General features: G+C 44.9%; 1 long non-coding RNA gene across 1 annotated transcript; it reads right to left on the bottom strand.

Moving 5' to 3' along the window:
* Positions 3,519-21,126, bottom strand: LOC110404545. Its single transcript, XR_002442307.1, has 4 exons — positions 20,961-21,126; positions 5,356-5,431; positions 4,420-4,539; positions 3,519-3,679 (listed from the first exon to the last, which is right to left on the bottom strand). It is a non-coding gene; the product is annotated as an uncharacterized LOC110404545 (long non-coding RNA).

Below are 21,889 nucleotides of genomic sequence, written 5' to 3' on the forward strand. Positions count from 1 at the left end.
TTATCCTTTCTTTCAACCAAATCTCTGTTCTCAAGTCGGCGTCGCACAGCAGTGGGGTTGGTTCAGAGGCACAAAGTGCGGGGATTTGTGAGAAACTTGGTTTTACTGCTCTTAATGCCACAGGAGGGAGAGGGAAAAGCTGCGTAATTCATTGGCACAAACAAACTGGCTTATAGTGCTGAGGCAGAGCAGAGTTCTGCTCGACCTGAGAGTAGTCCTCATGACTTTTCTTCCCCAGTGCGTGGATATATGGATCAAGTCCTGAGATATCTTAAGCACACACTTAGAGTTAAGCACGTGTTTAGGTGGTGTTCTCCTAAGGAAGGATAGACACGTTGTTTCTCCTGGTTTCATTGACAACACGGCTGTTTTCGGTGCAGATTTCGGGCAGTGTGCATTGCTCTGTGTTTTTCATGCCAAAGCCATGGAAAATGGGCTCATTTTATCAAAGCCTCACTCAGGAGCAGTGCTTGCCTCGCCATTTTTGCTAGAAAGTGGCCTGTTTTTTTCATGATATGCCATTGCAAACATTTCCTTTGAAGAAAGGTTTGTTCTTGAATTCACAATGGGCTGTGACAAACTATGAATTTCAAACAGTTTTGCATGCCATTGCAAACATTTCTCATTTCTCTTCACATGAGCACGTCAACAGAGATGTTTGCTGCAGCCCCACTGCATCTCCCCATGGGTGCTGCAGGGCTGATCCCTGCACTGTTCCCCTCCATAGAAGCATAGAATCATTAACATTGGAAAAGACATCTAAGATCACCAAGGCCAACCCCAGCCCACCCCCACCTACCCACTGTCCATGTCCCTCAGTGCCACATCTCCTCAGTTCTTGAACACCTCCAGGGACGGTGACTCCGCCACCTCCCTGGGCAGCCTGTGCCAGTGCATCACTGCTCTTTCAGACATGATTTTTTTCCTAATATCCAACATGAACCTCCCCATGCCCCATTGAGGTTGATCACTGATGTCTTGTGATGTTTTCCTCTTGCTCAAGGCCCTGTGAGGATATTCCGAGGTGATTTTGAGCAATGAGGGCTGGGCTGGGACCTGCTGACAGGACAGAGGCTTGTTTCTCTTGCCTTTGAACAGCGTCTTCACAACAGGTTATTGTCACTGTACCCTAGTTAGTGTGGTGGGGCAGTGACTTGCTGTGGACCATAGGTGACATCTCAGAGCAAATAAATAACAATTTAATCCTATTGGGGTCAGACTCACAAATGATCAATCTTCTGTGAAGGACAGCTTCACTGCTTCTTTTTCTTTTATTTGTTGACCCAGCACCACTATCCCATGACCTTGTCTGCATTGCAAAATCCAGGGGCAGAGATGGTGCTGATGCTGACTGCCACAACGGCTTTGTAGAAGTGGAAGAATTGCTTGTAAAAGAGCTGCCCCCAAAGCAAAAGGTGTTGATAAGATGAACCTCTTCCTGGGACTTCCTTTGTACAGTGAGTCCAAATTCCCTTCACTTATTCCCTTCATTTCACAGATCCAAAATCGTGATGCTCACTTTTGTCCATTTGCTTTGATTGGTGTCAGCCGCAATAAAACATAGCAGTGCTTCAACCGAAGGAAACTTAGCAAGGTGTTTGAGGCTAACCAAAGTGTTTCATTCTCCCCAGCTGCTGTCAGCTGAAGTAATGACAAAATAGATCTCCAGAAAGGAGAAAACACTCACAATCCCTGAAATATGTTTTGAGTGTACTTATAAAAACACAACGTATGAGGAGGGCTTAGATCACAGCTCATCTTGCTGTCATCTCACCAATTTCTTTTATCACCAGGCCTCCTTCCCACTGCCCCAGCTCTTTCCTTCTCCTCCTGATCTCTGACATTGCCACAAATAGTTCAGTCCATCCTTACTTGGGAGAAATGAAATCAGCTCATGCTATCCAGGCTCTGATAAAGCCAGAGATGACCACACCCTGAGAAATGTCTCATGAGAAGTGCAGGGCAGGAGCATCCAATCGAGTCTGTTTCTTAGACTTGTGTAAGAAGCTGGAAAGGAGATGACATGGGTAGCTGTGGTCTCTAGCAGAAGATATCAAAGGGGAAGGTAAGGTTCCCCCCTTATGGAGAAAATAATGGAAGAACAGAAAAGCACCACTAATAGGAACCAGGCACAGAATAAAATATACTGAGAATAGCCCTGTGATTGCAAAACATAAGCAAATCAAACTGGGAAAGGGTAAGAACACAGGACTAGGAGAGACCAGAGCAATCACCAGCCCAGCTTGCCACCTCTGTGGGTGACCGAGTGCTTGCTGCTGGAGGCAGAGGAGACCACGCAGAGTGAGTTCTGCTCTGCCCTCTGACAAATGCAGGCTTGCAGAGAAAGGTGAAAAGGCACCACTGTGAAGTACTGCAGAAAGGGCAGGAGAGATTGCTTGGCTGGAGTCTGAGACCATGCCAAATCAGAAAGAGATTGCAATGTTTTCTTAAGGAGAAGGCAAGGAAATAATCCTCTGGGCTCCAGATCTGACACTCAGCTTGCTCTGGGCTCCTGCATGCTCATCAGCCCACCCATCGCCTCTGTAACACCCATCCTTGAAGGAATGATGTCATAGCCCAGCAACATCCAGGTAAAGGGGCTACAATGCTGACCACGGTACTGAGAGCATTAGAAGCACTCAGCATGGGAATAACAGCAAAAGACAACCTAACAAAGGTTTACAACCTAACAAATCTTAACAAAGACCTGAGATTAACAGTGGGGGTGAAATCAGTTGCGGGGGGCTGTGTAGATGTCAGGGTCACAGGAGATGCAGGGTAGGTCTGTGCGTGTTTCCCCTGTGGAGTGGGAGCATCCTCTGAGCACTCGAATGCTTTCAGGCATAAAATGTTTGGATTAAGACCCACTTACAGGTGCAGAGTGCACTCTCACTGATTTTCAAACTGGCAGAGATGTGCTGGGGCTTATTGTAAAGTAAGAAGGAAAGAGGGAAGGTTCTAATCACTCAATCAGTTACACACAGGTAGGAGATAAGAGGAGCTTCTGAAAGGGGAAATTAAAATTATTATTATCCGGACAAAGCCATTCTGCAAGGCCTTGTACTCCTCCCCAAATGGCAGTAACAGGGAATAGACACGTGAGGCTGCCAGCAGGAGGAAAACAGCCCTTCATTTTGCATCTGGTGGTGATGGAAGTGCAAGGGAGGGGTGGAGGGAGGGTCAGCAAGCATGGGACAAGTGATGCTGTGGTCAGAGGCTGAGCAGCCCTGGGTGTAGTGCCACCAGGATCCCCGTGCTCAGTCGTGCTCATTAGCAGCACACACGCTGGAGGTGGTGCAGAGTTGGTGGAGGGGAAGGAGGGATTGGGTCCTGATGAATGAATAACTAGGTGAGATTAAAGTCTGGCTAAATTGCTAGGAAGGGAAATGTTTGAAGGGTGTTAAGGGGGAGAAGGGATAAATTAAGGTGGAACAAGGGGCTTTAGCTAGGAGAAATAGGATGAAATTAAAAGGGAATCATCAGATATTATAGATGTGGCTTACCTAAATAAGGGGATAGCTCAGAATAGCTGCTTCTCACTCACTCCCCAGAGGATACCTGCACAAAGACTGCTGTGAGCACTCTGGATGTGACGTTAGCCCTGTGAAATAAGAGCCATTTCTGCAGAACTGACAGTGCCCTTCACACTCACGCTTCAGCTTATTCCTCACCAGCCTCCCTGTGTAGACAACAGGTATTTATCAGTGTAACTTTCTTTTTTTAGTAGGGAGATTTAAGCCTGTGAAATAATCCCCTCATTGGACATGCAGAAGGAACTGCAAGACTTGGCAGGTCTGAAAACAAGGCAGACAACGGAGAGAGGGATTTCAGCAGAAGATCACAAGGGAGGTTGGCTCCTGAGGGGCTGACCTAGGCCTCCCACCCTGGTGCAGAGCATCCTCTGGAGCAGCCTGGTGCCTGCACAGCTGTGCCCATTGCCCACAGAGCTGCCCACCAGGCTGGGAGAAGTTAACAGCCCTTCCCCTGGTGTGTTCCCACTCCGGTGAGGTCTCCCCTTGGAAGGACAATACACTTTCATAGGAGCTGCAGAGAACAATCTCCTTGCAGGTATGTGGACATAACTCCAACTCATCCATCTTAATAGGACTTATATAATTTTCCTTGATGGTTCTGATTTTCTATCCTATTAATAATAGAAAAGCTTCTCTGCTTATATATAATGCAATTCAACAGCAAGTCTCAGAGGAGGATCAAGATCATTTTGGCTTTCCATCAATTTGATACCGATCCCTCTCCCCTTAAATAACTTCAGTGTGAGAACAGTGAAGGGGAGTGGAGATTCAGCATCTTTGAACCTGAATTTCCCTGAAGACAGCAGGAATCTTCTGACCGATGGCAGCAGGCTTTGCATTACCTCCCAAAAGGCACATCCAGGAGATGAAAGCTCCTCATACCAACCTGGATGCCACACTGACTTGGGTGGAGCAAGGCTGGTCTCGATTAGCTGACAATAGGCCCAGCAGACACCATGTGAACGGGCTGTGATCGTTTTCTGATGTACACTCTTCAAACTGGTGTCTGGAAAAGGCCTCGTTAGTCAGCGTGTGCCAAATGGAATACTTCATGACAGCACTAATTAAAATAAATGAAACTTGACTTTTCAAGATGACATTTTTTTTATAGCAAAGTACAGTAGTTTGGAAACATCTTTAATTTAATTGCAAAATACTTTCTCTGGTTATTTACTTATAACTGTCTCCCACTGCCGAGCTGCACCAGTATTTCAGGATGCAGACTCTTGATTTCGACATTTTACATTACATTATCAAGTTAATCTACCCAAATCATTAACCCCCAGCAGGAAAGATTTTTAATTATGTAGATTCACTGAGCGTTTTTCAAGAACTCTTTTATTCCTACGAGTTCAACCATCACATACTGTGGGGAGAGGAAAGGCACTGCCCTTCTGCACTTGATTTCATGAACCAGCGTATTGAAACACAAGTTTCAGCAAACGTATCTAATTCACATAGAAAACAGTTAATGCCCTGGAGAATTCCTGCCCTCCTGGAAAGGAGCGCTGATGAGCACTTCAGCACACAGCAGGAAAATTTAGACCTAAGGGAACCTCCTTGTTCCCTTTATAATAACTCAGTTCTGATATACACCTCACGATGTGATATCTGAATCAGGCTGAAGCTAACAAAAAACGGTCACGAATTTACAGTCGTAGTTGGTCCTTCTCTTTCATAGGTCAGCAATCACGTCAAAATTGGAAACAACACCAAAAATATCTCTTGACATTTTAGAGAATCCAAAGCTTTGGGAAGAGGATGGAGGGAGGGCGCTGCATTAACTTCCCCCCAGTGAATAGGTGTTGGCTTGAGCCCTTACCTCTCCAGTACAGCCCCGATGGTAGGCACTCAGCTGTCCTCTCCAGAGTGGGAGTCATCCTGGGAAAGGCTTCTCACTGAAGGAGAAAAACATTGCTATTGTAAATGCTGGAAAAACCAGCCAGTCATGGCTGGCACAACTCCAGCCCTCCATAAAACTGTGCCGGTTTACTCATTTGAATCATTATCGGAGGCTGAATAGCATTTGAGAGGAAACAACTGTGCAAAAGCGTGGTGTTCTCACTGTTAATGTCGTTGGCAGGGTCAGAAGCAACGATTCATACCATCAAGTGTACAGCATATACCAGGTGATAAATGATGGCTATAACGTTTGAAATGATGGGGTTTGTCCTCCACAAAGAATGACACCAGATTCTTCTGACCTGTGTATCCAAGCCCCAAAGACAGCACAGACATGAAGTGCTTAGAAATCTGATTGTGTTTTAGTTGAACTGGGAAAAACAACTCCAGATGATGAAGTCATCAAAGCACAACTGGGAAAGAGTGAAGCATTTTGTGGCAAGAGATTTTACAACTTTGAGAGTGTCAGAGTGCTGAAGTGAATCTGTCTGTAGAAGATCACCACATGGGAGTTCCCAAAATGTATTGTTAGGTGTCTGTATTCTGCTTGGTGCAGTATGCCACAGAAGCCCTCTGTGTTGGTGCACTGGGTGCAGCCACCAGAGAGAACTGCAGAGTGGTTTTACGGATATTGAAACTTCCTGCATGACCACTTGTATGAAGAAAGTTCATTTCAAGTTTTATTTTCTTTATTCTTGCATCTGAAGCTAATGAAATCTCTCATCTGTCAGCCTGTGTAAAGTTTTACCCATTGCAGTATCAGAGTTAGTAACAGCATCTCTATCTGCAGCTACAGACATCATTATTTATTGGCCCTGCTCTGCTCCCAGAAGTCCCAGGTGGGACTCAGTTATCCCCGAGTCTGTACCTGATTTAAACGCCAATCTATTATCAGACAAGCCACTGTGCCGCCAGTATAAATATGTGCTCTCTGATCCTGGGGATGGACTTGCAGCCAGCAGTCCTTCAGAATATTTCTTTCTCGATTCACATCTTTCTTGAGTTTCAGAGTGGCTATGATGACCAAAGACAAATTTGATGACAACAGAAGGAAACATGCTGACTCCATCCTCCTCACTTCTGTTACCTGCCTGTGGCAATCCCAGAGTTGTAGATGCTGGCTGCTACCAGCAAGCACACAACTACTGAACACAAGAATTAATGAAGGGAAAGAAGAACACAAAACACAATTACTTCATTTCTCTGCAAAGTGAAGTGGCTGAGGATGCTGTGTCTGTTGGGTGGTGGCAGGGACATGCTGAGGTATCAACATGTGTTCCTCTTGGAGACAGAATAATCCACCCATGGCCATATGTCGTCATGTGGCTCCATGGCTCCACAGCACTGGGAGACAACATCTAGTGCAGAAAACCCAAAAATGGCCTGGCCCTAATGAGGGTCTTTAAGGATAGTTATGCATGCTTCCAGGAGCTACTGGGTGTCAGAGCTTTGTAATAGAGTCAATGGGAATGGAGAAGGCTTAACTCCTCAGTAAAATAACAGCTGTTGGGTGTATCTTGTGCAGCATTTGGTTTAAATGAGGTAGACAGTGTGCAATTGTTTTAATTGATCTAATGGCAGAAAAACAAAAACAGACCTTGGGACTCATTATCCTTTCAAACTGGCATAGATGAGGAATAGCTTGGAAACCAGCAGCCCAAGACTTCAGCCGTTACTAATCTTCCTGGAATTTTAGTGAAGTCAAACGAGCTCTGCCAACTTAGAGGAGCTGAAGATACAGCTTGATGGAATTACACAAGCATGAATATACCATAGGCCTAAAGAGAATTAGGCCCATTCTTTTTAAAAAAGCAAAGCTTGACTAACTATGTTCGGTATAGGTTTAGAAAGAAGATCACTGTCACGACTCACTGACCTCATTGTTCTGTTGAAACATGACCCAGGGAGATATTACAGTGCACTGGGGTTTGCTAAAAAGTCAAAGAAGTGTGGTGTGGGGAGCAGGGGGAACAACGCTTTTGTCAGTGCTAATTGCAGGCGTTAATAGGAGCAGTGGCACAGCTAACTGTCTGACAGTCTGAGGAAGTTGGAAGCACAAGTGCACTTCACTTCATGGGTGCAGACATACAGAGATAATTTCACTTGCAGAATGGAGAGGCAGGATCTGAGCTCGAGAGGAGACGTGCTGATACTCCCAATGTACCATTCAAAGGTTCAAGAGCTTCAGTGAATGATGGGGGGGTGGAAGGCATTTCTTAAGATGTAAACATAATTACTGCTGATGCCCTTGGGGCATGGTTCTAACATCAGTGAAGTACAGCGCGAGAGTTTTATTATTTATTAGTTATAATGGATAAACCTCTAAGAAAAGGTTCTTCACAGAGACACATGAACAGATGTCTAACAGTGACACCCAGTGAAGCCTTCACAAACTGGGCACGCCCATTAAGAAAATACATAAAAATCAATGGAAGATGGTGGCCTGCTGAGGTTGGGATCCAGACTAGATGGCAGCCACCACCATGATGTATGTGCATGGGAGGTCTTATGGGAGAGCCACTGGAATGGGCTGAATCTGATAAATTCAGCCAACTTTAAAGTTCAGTCAGGAGTTTTTCTGCCCAAGGTACATTCAGTTATGTCCTGAACCAAATATTCAAACAGCGCTAGCCAAAAGAGGATCATTTCTTTAATTAAGAATGGGCATTTTTATCTTGAAGGATCCCACAGGGATCCAATTAGGGCAGCACACAAAAGCTGCCAAAAATGCATTTGTATGCTCAGGGTGTGCGGGATCTGATGGAGGAGTGAAAGTTTGTGTCCCTATAAGAGAAGAGGTACTGAATGTGGCCCAGACTTCTCCTTTACTTCAAGAGGCTTTGAGGTATTTTCTTAGTCATTCCTTGAATCAGAGAGCTTCATAGGTCAAAATTCCTGTCATCCAAATCTCTGTTAGCTTATCAGAGATATTTAATGAACAGAAATTGATTCGTGTATATATACATATATTTGGTCTTTTTGTTTCAGTGGAAGTTCCCCCACAAAATCTTGGACAAATGGAGAATTTGAGCAGTGATGTTAGCAGGACCTCTACTTCAGTTCTCTCATTTCAGCAGCGCAAAGAGATTGAACAATCTCTTAGACGTGGCATTTCATGTTACTACCGCATCTCCTCTCATTCGTGTTTGTAGCAAATCGTCTTTAACATTGAAATATTCTCCCGTGATGGAAAAGTTCACCAGAGGCCAATGCCTCATCACACTCTGGCGTGTACCTTCCCCTCTGCGGATGCAGCTCCTCTGAGCACCGTGTGCCCCGTCTCTCTTCATCATCCACGGATACAGAAGACACATTCAGAATAGCACAGGTCACCGTCTCGGGGAAGTCAAGCACTGCAGCTGACAGGGATTTCAGTCAACACCACGGAGCTCCTGTGTGTGTTCTGCGTCTTCAGGAGGGGCAGGCGTCTTCCTCCGGCCCTACTGCACGCAGCCTTCTGCCTTTCCCTCTGCCCAGATTTACTGGCTCTGTCCCTCTGCACAACCTCATAGAGAGAAAGCCAGAACTTAAAGATGTTTATACTCTCCCACTCTTTCAAAGGGGGAAGAATGGAGGGCTTAATATAGCCTGAGAAACAAAGACAACAGCATGGGTAAGTAAGAAAGCACAGGTGTAATTTCTGGGCACAGTAAGAAGTCTTTTAAAAGCTCTTAAATGAGTAGTGTGTACATGTTTACCACTGCTGCAGCTGACATATAACCACAGGAGCACTGCACTATGGGGATAAAATGAGAGCTTGTGGAGGGCTATTGAGCACTGGGAATTTTCACAGCGAGGCAGAACAAAATTATTTAGCGCCAGGGGGTTCTCTAATTTTGGTACACTGGGAAAATAAAGCAGCGCCTTTGTCCAGAACTAATATTTCCTCTCCAAGGGCCAACTCCACCTGTAGGGCAGTGCTGCTGCCTCTCTCAGATGCAGCCCAGGTGTGAAGGCCAGCGCTTGTCATTTGGGCTGTTCAGGAAGATGAATATAGAGATATTCACCTAAGACTTAACTAAAGGCCTTAGCTGATTCCATCTTTGTTGCTTCATTTACCTGACTCCTGTTAATTGTCCCAGGGCTTACACTTTAGCATGTATTTTAAAATGTAAACAGATCTTCAAGGCTGGCGGCTTTGAGCCCAGGGAGTCTCCCGAATTACAAACAACAGAGCTGGTGAAGCGTTTGCTGAGAGAGCGGATGAAAACTCTCCTGAGACGCTGGGAGCTCTGGCCCTGGCTCAAGGCCAGCGTGCCTTGTAGCTAGGTCTGCTTGGGAACGGCCATCCTCCAAGGGTTTGCAGCCAGGCACAGATTCATGGAGGAACGAAGCCCCAGTCGCTCACCCAAGCACTGCATCGGGCTGAGAGTTACGGGCCTGCCGTGTGCGTGGTGCAGCAGGTTAGGACTTCTGCTCGACAGCTTGTAGATCGCCGCCCTGCTGCTACTAAAGCTGCTGCCGGCGTTAGCATTGATTTGAAAGGCAGCACATTACAAGATCATCCCATTTTTATGGCTGAAATTACGCTATCTACAGCCATTAACTACCTTTTTTTCCTCATTAAATTTTGATCATTTTCTCTGATAATATATAGCCTTGGAAGATTGCTGTTCCAAGTTCCATCTTTTTGCCTTGCTCCCAAGGTTAGGGCTTTAAAAGTGTGATCCTGCAAATTACTCCCCAAGTAAGGATTTTTATGCAAATAGTCCCCTTAACTTTACATGAGAAAGGGTTTGCCAGATCGCACCGTTATCCCTGAGCTTACAATGGAAACACAACTGACCTTTAGCTGTAATGAGCGCTCGTAAAAAAATAAGTGTGACAAAATTGCCTGGATCTCTGCGAGCTGCTATAAGCTGAGCAGTGCTCTGGTCAGGGACAGATCACATAACATGCCAAAGGAGTTAAGTCATTTCGTGGCGTTAGATAACAGCTAATTGACGGCAGATATAATGCATGTTGATAACCAAAAGTAATTCGGCAGCTAAGAATGAGAAAACCCAAATATCTACTAAACCAAGCTGGATGGGAGGTATTATAGGAATGTTCCCAAAGCTTTTGCAGCTGCAGCAAAAAAAAAAGAAAAAGAAAGAAAGAAAATGTGACGCTGTGACGTAATACAAAAGAAAGAGGAATCCAAACAGATGGTGCAGCTGGAATGTGAGGCACCAGTGAGACTGCACCTAAAGCATGGCACGTTGAGTGCTGTGCAGAGTAAATGTGCAGCAGGCTGTGAGAAATGCGGCTGAATGCAAGTGTTATGGCACTGTGCTCATGGGATTGCAGGCAGGACAAACTACCTTGGTGAGCTTGAAAGCAGGGCAGAAAGATCTCCTGTACCACACCAAATCAAACTCAGCCATCAGGAGGTGCAGGGCAATAAGGCAGATACCTTCCAGAAAAGGTTTTTTTTCAAGAAAAGGGTAGATGTGGCACTGAGGGACGTGGTTTAGTGGGCATGGTGATGATGGGTTGCTGGTAGGATTGGATGATCTTAGTGGTCTCTTCCAACCTTAATGCCTCTATGATTCTGGCAGGTGGGCAGGTTATTGGCACTGAAGGAAACAGGGCAGGCGTGTTGGCACCCCATGGGTCTTTCCTCCTACCTTGGATCCCTTTACCTCTTAGTGCCTTCCCTTCCCTTCAGTCCGAGGAGCCACAGCACAGCCCATTGCGCTGTCAAACAACATCCCTGGCACCTGCCAGCCCCGCTCCGCCTGCCCCCAGGTAGGCAGCCTTTAGCACTGTCAACACAAACACTTGCCATCGCTCTGCAGCTAAAAGCAAACAGGTCAGCAGTGCTGCCACTGCACCACACTTCCCTTTGCTTCCTTTCCACTCCATTTCTCCTCTCTGCCTGTGCCTGCTCCTGACCCTGCAACATCACTCACTGCGTGCCTCTTCTCCAGCTTTCTTCCTGCCCTGCCTTCCCTTCCTCCCCTCCTTGTCCTTTGTCACCCCATTATGCAAGTGCCTATTTTCTCTTCATTTCCTTGCTTTTACCATTTTGCTTGCCTTGTTTCCTCCCTTCCACTCTCTGGCAGTATTTTTGATGCCTCTCTTTTTATTGCCCGTCTGCATTTTCTATTGTATTACTTGCCATTATCTCCAAATACATTTTGATATATTTCCCCCCTTTTTCCAGTTTGACATTTTGTTCCCTGTAAGGCACCAGAAAGCACTAAAGGTTAGAGAGGGAAACTGAAAAGCATTCCAGTAGTTTTCCATCAGTCTGTGCATAAAGCACTTCTTCCACTTGATGAGAAAGCAGTGAGCAGTTCCTCCCTGCATCAAGCTCTTTTACACAAAGAGGTTTCTGCAAAAAGAAGCCAAGCAGATTGCTAACCAGCCTCTCCTTATCTCGGCGGACCCGCTGCTTTTCTGTGTGCTGTGATGCTGATGCCACATGAAGCCATGGAGAGAGGAGGTGGCTGCCGGCATCGCTCACCATGGGTCCTATGGCCGTACGTCCCACCTGGAGAATATACTGGGAAAAGAGATCTCCAACTTTGCTCATCCTGAAGTGGCAGCAAAATGGGAGGTAGAGGAGGAGATGCCTTGGTACAGCCCCAGCAAAGCAAGGATACACAAAGCACCCACCTGGGTGAGGAGGTGCTGCAGCGGCACCGCATCCGTGCTGTAAGCATTGCTGCACGATTAGCAGCAGATGAGACAAAATGCAATCTTGAAATGATGCCTAATAAGACACAGGGAAAATGAGAACATACAGCCAGAAGGTGAAAGCTCCGTTATGAAAAATTCGGTCTCCCGTTTTTCTTTAAAATATAATTTCAGTCAAACGGATCTTATTTGCACACTTGCATTTGTCATGCTGTCTCTTTTCTGCAACCACACAATACTTTTATCTCTGATGAGGAAATATTGTAAATGCTTTTGTCTCATTCTCTACCTTTGCTACGGTTCTCCGCTTTCTTCCCCAGCATGATATGAAAAAAAAAGTGCCCCTCATCTAAGGCACGGTACCAGAGGTTTAATGTTGACAGTGTGCTTTGTCACTTTGGCTCTGGAAAAGGCTTACAAAAGCTTTATTAACAGGCTCATTAGCACGGCCTGATTTACTTCTGCAGACTTTACTCTTTTACTAGTTTCCAGGAGCATCAGCATCAGTTGCAGGGCTAATGAATTCACTCAGATTTGCATGCTAATGAAGCTCCCATGACTCTCTGTTCTCTCTACTTCAAATCAATCTTTGCTGTTGCTTGAGGAATATTAATAGAAATAAAAGTAAAGGGGAGCACCGGGCTTTCAGCTGGACTTGCTGTAATCCATGGCTGCTGTGCGATTCGTATTTCATACATTACACTGTTTCACGTCTTTTTTCTTTCATGCCTTATTGACTGCAGCTGTGCAGGAGGCATCACCCTTAGGAAATTCCCGGAGTGGTGGTTGGCCAGGAGCTCAAGGGATCGCTTACCTAAAATCATGTCTGAGCTCTCAGTAAACAGGTCAGCCACCTGGAAGTGGTTCCATGCACCAGTACAGTTCTAGGTATTTTTTCCCAAACACACAAATTTCAATTCCCTGCAACTGAAACAGAAAACCCTTTGGCTCCAGCTCTCTTCACTTCCCTCCACTTCACTTCCTGCCCAGCTATGAAGGGTATCCACAAAAATGGGGTGAGGCAGCTGTCCAAGGTGGTGGGGCCCAGTACAGGGGGTCTCTGGCTCTGAACAGTTGTTACCTCTTGGGTTGGCTCACTGAACAATCAGTTTATGCCAGAATGCCTTTTGAACAGGGACTGCTCTGATTTCAGCTGTTGTAACAGAAGGAAGATGAATTTGGAAGTGCAAAAAAGAGTTCAGAGCCCCAAATCCTCTGTATTGGTATGTCTGTAGGTTTCCTGCCCCATATGATCAAAACAACAGAGCCAACCAAAGCAAACTGTTAACTGGAGGTATTACTCTTTCACCCCTTTTCATTTTAGCAATGATGAATGCTGGTATGGAATCAGAGAGTCATCAAGGTTGGAAAAGATCTCTAAAATCACAAAGTCCAACCCAAACTCACCCAACCATACCCACTGACCATGTCCCTCAGTGCCACATCTCCTCAGTTCTTGAACACCTCCAGAGATGGTGACTCCCTGGAGACAACTGATGCCCTAGGAAGAAATCCCACTGCACAATCTTATTTTTACAATAATATTTCTGGCTTCTGAAAGTGTGCTTAACACATACAAATTAATGGAAAAGTGGATTCTTCACCGAGCAGCCTCCCATGCTTGCTCTTTGTAATTTGACACAATAACAAAGCATACATGGAGATTAAAATGTGCTTTTTGGATGCCCAATTGCAAGAAATCATTCAGCAAAATGCATGGCACCATTTTCATGGTATCTCTTGTGAGCGAGCATAAATCAAACAGCTTCATTTTGCTCATTGCAAAAATAACACAATCCCTATGTACATTTTTTTCCCTTTTTTTTCCCCCAACAAACAGAAGTAAAGAAAATTAAATAAAATGAAAAGCAAGCTGTGGACTAATTATCCTTTCCTAAATGACTTCATATTGTAAAATAGCCTATTGAATGCGTAATGAACATCATTACCACCAACTGTTTGCAAGTGGAGGAGAGCCGAGCGGTCATCCCATCATTATCAGCACTTGTTTCCCACGTACTGCAGAGTGCCATGGTGAGAGGGATGCTTCCTGCCCCTGCTGCTGGAGCAGCAAGCCACACTGACAGCCTCCAACCTTTATTTATGCTCAGTAGCACCTCACCCTGCCTCCAGCTCCAGTCTTGCACTGTCCTTTTGCTGATGGATGCGTACTGGGGACTGGCGGCTCTTCTCAGCAGTGGGGATCTGTGTCCATGGGCAGGGGATGGGTCTGCTGCTGAGGGTGCTTGGGAGCAGAAACAGGTTTTGGGGCACTCTTGTGGGTGGGACGTGCCCATGATCCAGTGAACATTTTTTGGCATTTATAGCAGATACTCCCTGTAAATCTGTTCGGTGCTCTGAAGCGAAGGGGTCATTTGTAACAGTTTGGCCTGGATCACCCTGAATGAAAACATCCAGTCAACCCCTAATTGTGACAAATTATATTAGTCTGTGTTTGTGCGACTCGCGTTGCAGCAACTTAATTCAGGCTGTGCTTGGGTCAAGGAACCCAGCTGGAGCACAGGACCTGCACAGCCCTCCTTGCATCTTGGGCAACCCCAAACCTCAAAGTGCTTCTGACATATGGAGCAGGTTAGTCCCACTCTGTGCTCAGTGCTGGGAGGCAGGGCATCTGGCCATGATCCAGCACAATGTCCAAATGGGTGCGAGAAAGCAAAGCAATGGGTTCACGTGTTGGTACCCCTTATCCCCCCTCTCTCTGGGAGAAGTTCCCTGGGCCTTCCACTGCTTCACGCTTGCCCAAGATGTGACAGTGAAATTAAAAAAAAATAAATCTAAAATTAATTTTCCCACATGACATATTTTAAAGGGCACTGTCAATTGGCTTTATAATTACATTTCTAAGTCACTGGAAGATTACACTGAAGGCTGAACTTTACAAAACCTGAATGTTTCTATTTTTTTTTTTTTAAATAGAAAACCTTTTTTGGGGATTTAAATACAATCCTTCAGTGCTGTAACCCCATGTAACAGCAACTGCAAGGAAATGGCTGGAATACACTACCCTTGTTCCTCCTGCTGTGCAGCTCTGATTTCCCACTGACACTCCTAAACCTTATGGGATTCAGCAGCTCCTTCTCCAGGGATGAGCAGCGCAGTTAATCACAAGTGCTCAGGTCTCCCCAAAATTGTGACACCACCCTCGTTCCTCAGGATCGTGAGAAAAGCCTTCAAGTGTTAATATTGGAGCCAAGAGGTTTATTTTTCTATCTGGCTTTTGAGCCTCCCAGATATCCCCACTTCATGCCTCCGGGCTTTTTTCTGCAATGAGAAAAGCCAGAAGCATCTTAGCGGAGAGCTGAGCTTCTCACCTTATCAAATTGCTCCAGGACTGAGTGAGAAACTGAGAGTCAGGAGAATGAGCAGGGATATCTGCAGGTCTGCCTATGGGGAAGATTTTGTTCCGGAAACATTGAAATAAGGCGAAATGAGGAGCTGCGGCATGGGTGGGCATCTCCCAGGGCCCTCAGCTTAACTTCCACCTCACTTCCCATGCCCTGTGTTTGCTGTTGAATGAGAGAAAACACAGCAAATTTGGGCAACATTTGTCCCTCCTCCTCAGGGGCACTCAGGAAAGGTGTTAAAAAGAGATGTGATTTAAAAGCCTACTAGCTAAACTACATGAAATTTTTACATCGCTGTTCTACATTGAAATCAGGCTGCTTTCCTTGCAGCTCCCTTCGCTTTGAGATGAAGCACAGCTTAACGAGTTAACTTTTCCATGTAAGAAGACTCAACATCTAGTAAGGCAGAAAAATAAAAGCAAAAAGAATCCTGACTTTGTAGTGGTCGGGCTTGCCAAATGTGCATAGGAAATGATGGAGCTCCCTGTGCTCATCCACGACAGGAATCTATATTAGGTTTTTTCAAAGTCTTACAAGCACAATAAGATAATGCAGTCTCTCAGCGCAGGTAAGATTTATTTCTCTCCATCTCTAATATATTTGGACCCAGATTCTCTGCTTGTATAATCCGTTGGCTTACATGGATTTACACCAGATATTGCCATCTGATCTGTGACTGGTCTTGGTTTTCTGGCTCTAGTTTGAGTGAAAGATCAGAGTTCAAAGGACAATTAATAGGAAAAGAAATCTTACATGACTTGAAGACAACAAAATTGCAGTCTGGTGTCTAAATAAATAACCCTGAGGAAACCAATTAGACTCTTTAGGAGGGTCTGTTGTGGTAGAACAAGGGGAAATGGTTCCAAATGAAAAGAGGGGATGTTTAGATTGGATATAAGGAAGAAATTTTTTACAGTAAGAGTGGTGAGGCACTGGCAGAGGTTGCCCATAGAGGTGGTGTGTGCCCCGTCCCTGGAGACATTCAAGGTCAGGCTGAACCAGGAATTGAGCACCTGATGGAGCTGTAGGTGTCCCTGTTCATTGCAGGGGAGCTGAACCAGATGGCCTTTAAGGGTGCCTTCCAACTCTGATTCTATGTTTCTATGATTCTACTTGCCTATGAGAATGCTGTTGGCAGAAGTGTGAGTATACTCCTCCAATGTCATACCAAAAAGGCAATATTTAGGTAAAAAATGGATACCTGGTTACTGAAGTAGCTGCTCTGAGTATAATTCAAAAAGTAAGATCTCAGTACTGAAGATAATCCTCCAGGTAATCAAAAGCTGCAGGAGCAGCAAGTGCTTGCAGCCTGCCATAGTGCTCCAAGTAGGTGGCCAATATGGCTCCAACAGAGGACCTTGCACAACCTATGCAAATGCACTTGTGTGCAGCACGTTTAAATTAATTGTTGAGCTTCACTGAAAATTTGGGTTTCGCGGCTCTGACTATAGACAAATTGCATGGAATGATTTTGCTCCTATTGCGAGAGTGTTGGCGATTTTAACAGCATTTGGTCTACTGAAAGAAGAGATGGCCTGGAATAACAAGCAGCAATTCAAAGATTTATCTAAATAGATTTGGCAGTTCCCCCGCCCTTTGCTCACAATGTGTACATATCACAATTGAGACCATCCCTTGTAAATTACCACCCTCCATGGGGTTCTCATGTTAAATTATTTCGAATAAGCAAGACCAAATGCTCTCAACTTAGCCAGAGATAATCAACTAATGTAAAGCAATTTCCAACAGTTATATTTTTCTGCTTCAGGCTCTTAAAAAAAAAAAAAATAAAAACAGCACAAAAACACACACAGAAAATTGGGGTGGAAAGAAATAAAAAATGTCATTGATTGTTCGCTAGTGCTGGGCTAGCTGTCATGTGTGAGCCTAAATATTAAAGTTAGCAGCACTGGATTCCAAGCCCAAGCCATTCTCTGTAACTCAACAGCAGCAAGACTAGGCTCAAAGCCCCCTACACTCTCCATTGCTATGGAGACCATGTGGATGAGATGGTTTTCATTAGTCAGGAGATCCATCTCCTCATATAAAGCTGCAGGTATTAGTTTCTCTTCCAGGGCTTTTTAATTATGTTAGAATATAAGTGCACCAGTCAGACAAAGAAGTTGCATTACCTCCTAAATTTCAGATCATGACACTCTCTCCTTCAGGCATTATGTTTGCTGTTTGCATTGGCTTTCAATTTACAATAGCCATTTCTTGTTGTAGCATAACAGAACAAATTTCACTGCAAATTCAGAAACTCGATGCGATAGAGATGAAACTTTGCAATTTACATAATCAGAAATGTAGCGAGCAATAGCTGAAAGTTCTGATTTTAGACTTAGCCCTGAAATAGAATGGGTTTTTCTTTTATTTTCTTGTGTCTTATAAGATATGACCCATCATTTTTTAAACAATTGTAGAATTCTGCCTTAGCATTGCCAGTGTGCCCCATTATCACTCAAACTAATCGGCCTGGAGAATGAAACCCCCAAAAGAAATCCTACAAATTAGTGAAATAAATACAGTTAATGATGATAATTAAGTCACTAGGGATAATTGAGAGATTATCCAATTACTATCTATAATTCTTTGACTTGCAAATAAGAGTATGTAGAGATAATCCATTCTAATAATCATTAAAAAAAAAAAAAAACAGGGAAAAAGCACAAAAAGCCCCCAACCCGAGAATCATTAGATTTCTTCATGACTGGAGGTACTTTGCTAGTTTAATTGCTTAATTTGAGTTTTTCTCGTCTGCAATAATTTTTCAGGCAGCTGTTGTAAGACTCTGCTCTTGATGAGGTGGAGATATTCTGGGTCAGGACTCGATCCTCTTTGCAGGTCCTGGGAAATGCTGCTTTTCCCTGGGATCGAGACCAAGACAGGTGCTATGTTTTTGCTCTCACTTTGGTTACAATCATTTCCAGGGCTCTGTTTGGCACAGGTGATTTAAGGAGATCTAAATACAGCCCCTAGCAAGTCAATTAAGGATGTGCTTCATTTTTATCATGTGCATAGTTCCTTTGGATCTCATCCATGGAAATCAATGGCAAGGCTGCTGATGGTTTGATTGGCTTCGGATCAGAGCCAGCAATTTTGATTGTAGAGATCAAATACTTCAAATTAAACATATGACTAATGCTTCACAGGATTAGGGAACCAATTAATGGAAGTGGGGTGCTTGTTATAAGATTTCCATTAACTTTCATGCAGATATTTTTCCTAAACACAAAGTGCATATTCATTACACTTGAACGCATCTCAGTAACTTGGAAAAAAAAATAGGAGAGAGTTAATTCAAGCAGCATCTTCTAATGAGTCTATTGCAAGGAGTATGTGATTCTGTACAGGAAATTAAATCTGTGCATTGAGAGACCTCATGCCAAGACCTCGTACCAAATGCCTAGAATCATTAAGGTTGGAAAAGACCGCTAAGATCATCTAGTCCAATTGTCAACTCATCACCATCACGCCCACTAAACCAACTTTATAGCGGTATAGTTTTATTTCCTGGGCCACAAAGGGAGCCTTGAGAGGCCAGCTCAGTTTTGGGGCAGTTCTTCTCCTAATGGTACCCAAATACCATCCTGGAGCTGATGAAGGGCAGTGCCCTTCGGCCCCCATGTCTGGGTGCGTACAGATGCTTGTAACATCCGGGCAGCATAATAAGCCACAAAATATTTCTGTAAATACTGCTTCACACTTGGGTGAGCAAAGCATGGTTTTATCAGAGAGACAGTACAGGGTGTAAATTACATTTTAATTGAGAAATTGCGAATGTCAGCTTTTGCTTTTTTTGTTTGTATTTTGCTGCTGAAAAGGCCTGAGTGATGCTCCCTGCAATGAGCTCACTCCCCTTTTTGCAGACTTTCTTTCCTCCTTCTGGCTTCGTTTGCCATGCTTCTCCTCACTCCTAGCAGAGCTGCCTCCAGGCCTTGCTTGCTCAGTTTGTAATCTTCCCCTGCAGCACTCCAGGGAGCAGGTGGCCTGGCTCTCCCTTTGCCCTGCTGAGATACAAACATGTCACTGGAAGGTGGAAAGCAGAAAAAAAAGGCCCCACTGGGAGTCTGGGCACAGGGTTGCTTTTGCTGTGCAATGTAAGCATGCTCTGTCCCTTCCTAGAGCAGCCCTAAGTGTTGTGGCCATTGTGAGGCTCACAGGAACATCCCTCAGGTTGACATGGCTTAGACGGACATGGTTAGTGAGCATGGTGGTGATGGGCTGATGGTGGGACTAGATGATCTTAGTGGTCTTTTCCAACCTTAATGATTCTGTTATTCTATGACACCCAGCCACAGTCATCCATTTAGGGCACACTGTGGTGCAAATGTTCTTTCTCCTCCACCTGAAAATTCCATTCCTGGAAAGCTGATGTTGCAGCTGGGCAGCACCAGGAGCATCTTAAGAATTTGGTCATCTTTGGAGGTCTCTGTATTATCCTCATTTCTGACACCTTGCTGATGTACCCTAAAGGGCCACCATTCATAACAAATCATAGAATCATAGAATCATTAAGGCTGGAAAAGATCAGTAAGGTCATGTAGTCCAACTGTCAGGTCATGTAGTCCAGCTGTCAGTTCATCTAGTCCAACCATCAGATTTTGCGAGAGCATGAGATCGTGCAGGATCTCTTTTCCCTGCTGATCGAAAAAGTCAAGAATCTGTAGCCCAATCAGAGAGCATTCTGCTCTGGAGTCTCACATCCCTTTTTCCTGAAAAGCTTGCCCAGAGCCCTTTGAGGAAGGGGAGAGGAGCAGAACCTCATTCTGTAGGGCAGCTGATGAGCCATGGAGCAGAGGAGCTGGATGTAGTCAGGCAGTGAGAGAGGGCAGGCAGGAAAGGCAGGACAGAGCCAGCTGTACCCAACTGGTGGGGCTGGCAGGGCTCCAAGAGCCCAGGCAGGAGGCACAGAGCTGTGTCCCTGCTGAGAGATGTGCAGGAGCATCAAGCACTCCCAGCTGGGAACGCGGAGCTGCAATTGCAAATTGCACCCTTGGTGCTCAGGGGGCTAAGCTGAGCCCATTAGCCAGCTAATCCTCACAACAGGCTTTTGTGAGGCTACTATTTTGTTCTGGGGAAATGTATGATCTACTGATTACACAGTATCCCAACATGCCAAATGTATGCTTGAAACCAGCAAACAATAAATATTTAATTAGCCGGTCATTTTGACAATAACAACAGGCAACAATTAGGCTGGCTTTTCATTTCCCATTCATTTAGTTGTCAGTCTTGTATAGCTAGAGTTAGAAGCCAGCTCCTGCCTTGACCACAACCTTTATTAGGATTATGAAGACAGAAAATATGAAGGTTTGAGCTGAGGTTTGATCTATGCCTCTGATTTCTCGTGCTGTTGTGCAGGTTGTGAGTTTGACTCAAATAACCATTAATATGATACAGGTTGAATTTGAAATTTTGACATTGTTTTTCTATTTTTTAGGCTAACAGTGCCAACAAAGATTTCAGAGGCAATACAGTCACGTTGCAACCTGATGCCACTGCTCTGCTCCGTTCCCATCAAGGAACACCTCACCTGTCCATGCTCAGTCTCCTCCTCTGCATCCAAGCCTCCCTCCGTCCTCACCCCTCTGAGTGTTCCTCTTTATTCCTTCATTCCTGTTTGTCTGCAGCCCTTATACTGAATCCCAGAGAGCCTTGCCAGTGGGGTGCCACATTTCTAAAAGAAAAAGGGAAGAAGAAAAGCCATTTTTCAAGCACCAAGTTGAATTTCTATGCCATTATGCCAGTGCCTACAGACTCCATGCTCTTGTTCACCTCTCTGTTCTTGTCTTTGTGTAGATCATCAGATTTCATGGGCGAACAGCCTTCTGTGCAGGCTCACTGGGAAAGCCAGGGCTGGAAATCAAGCACTCCTGATATGTCAACCTGACCTCCTCCCCAGTCAAACACCTTGCTCCAGAGCAGATGCTTAGTGGTGTGGGAGCAGGATCAGGTGGGACCTCGTCCCACTGTGGACAAAGCCCCTCCTGCAACTGACAGCAGTGCATTCACTCTTGCAAACTCAGCAGGGCTTCTCCTATGTGACTGTCAGCCAGGTTGTACAGGTATGATAAGGAAAGGAAAGGGGATTTTTGCTGGTTGAATTCAGAGCACCAGACTGTAAATGAGGAGACTTGGTTGTAATCACAGTTCTCTCGCTGAACGGCTGTCTGACTGCAGACAAGTCATTTCACATCTGTTTCCCTTTCCATCCTTTTCTGTGTTGTCTATGATTGCAAGATCTTTACTGCACATTAATGTCTCCCTGATGTACCCAAATGGCATTTAACACTGAGCAGTCACGGCCCTGTTTGAGACATGTAAGCACTATTGTAATGGATAGCATGCACCCTAGCCATGCATTCTCTTACAAATATTGCTTCTTTTTACATATTTCCCTTTCACTGCCACAATGCCACATCCTGCTCAATATCTCCATATAATGGCAGACTTTTAATTTAA

The sequence above is a fragment of the Numida meleagris genome, chromosome 10 (genome assembly GCF_002078875.1).
Source record: "Numida meleagris isolate 19003 breed g44 Domestic line chromosome 10, NumMel1.0, whole genome shotgun sequence".
NCBI classification, from domain to species: Eukaryota; Metazoa; Chordata; class Aves; order Galliformes; family Numididae; genus Numida; species Numida meleagris.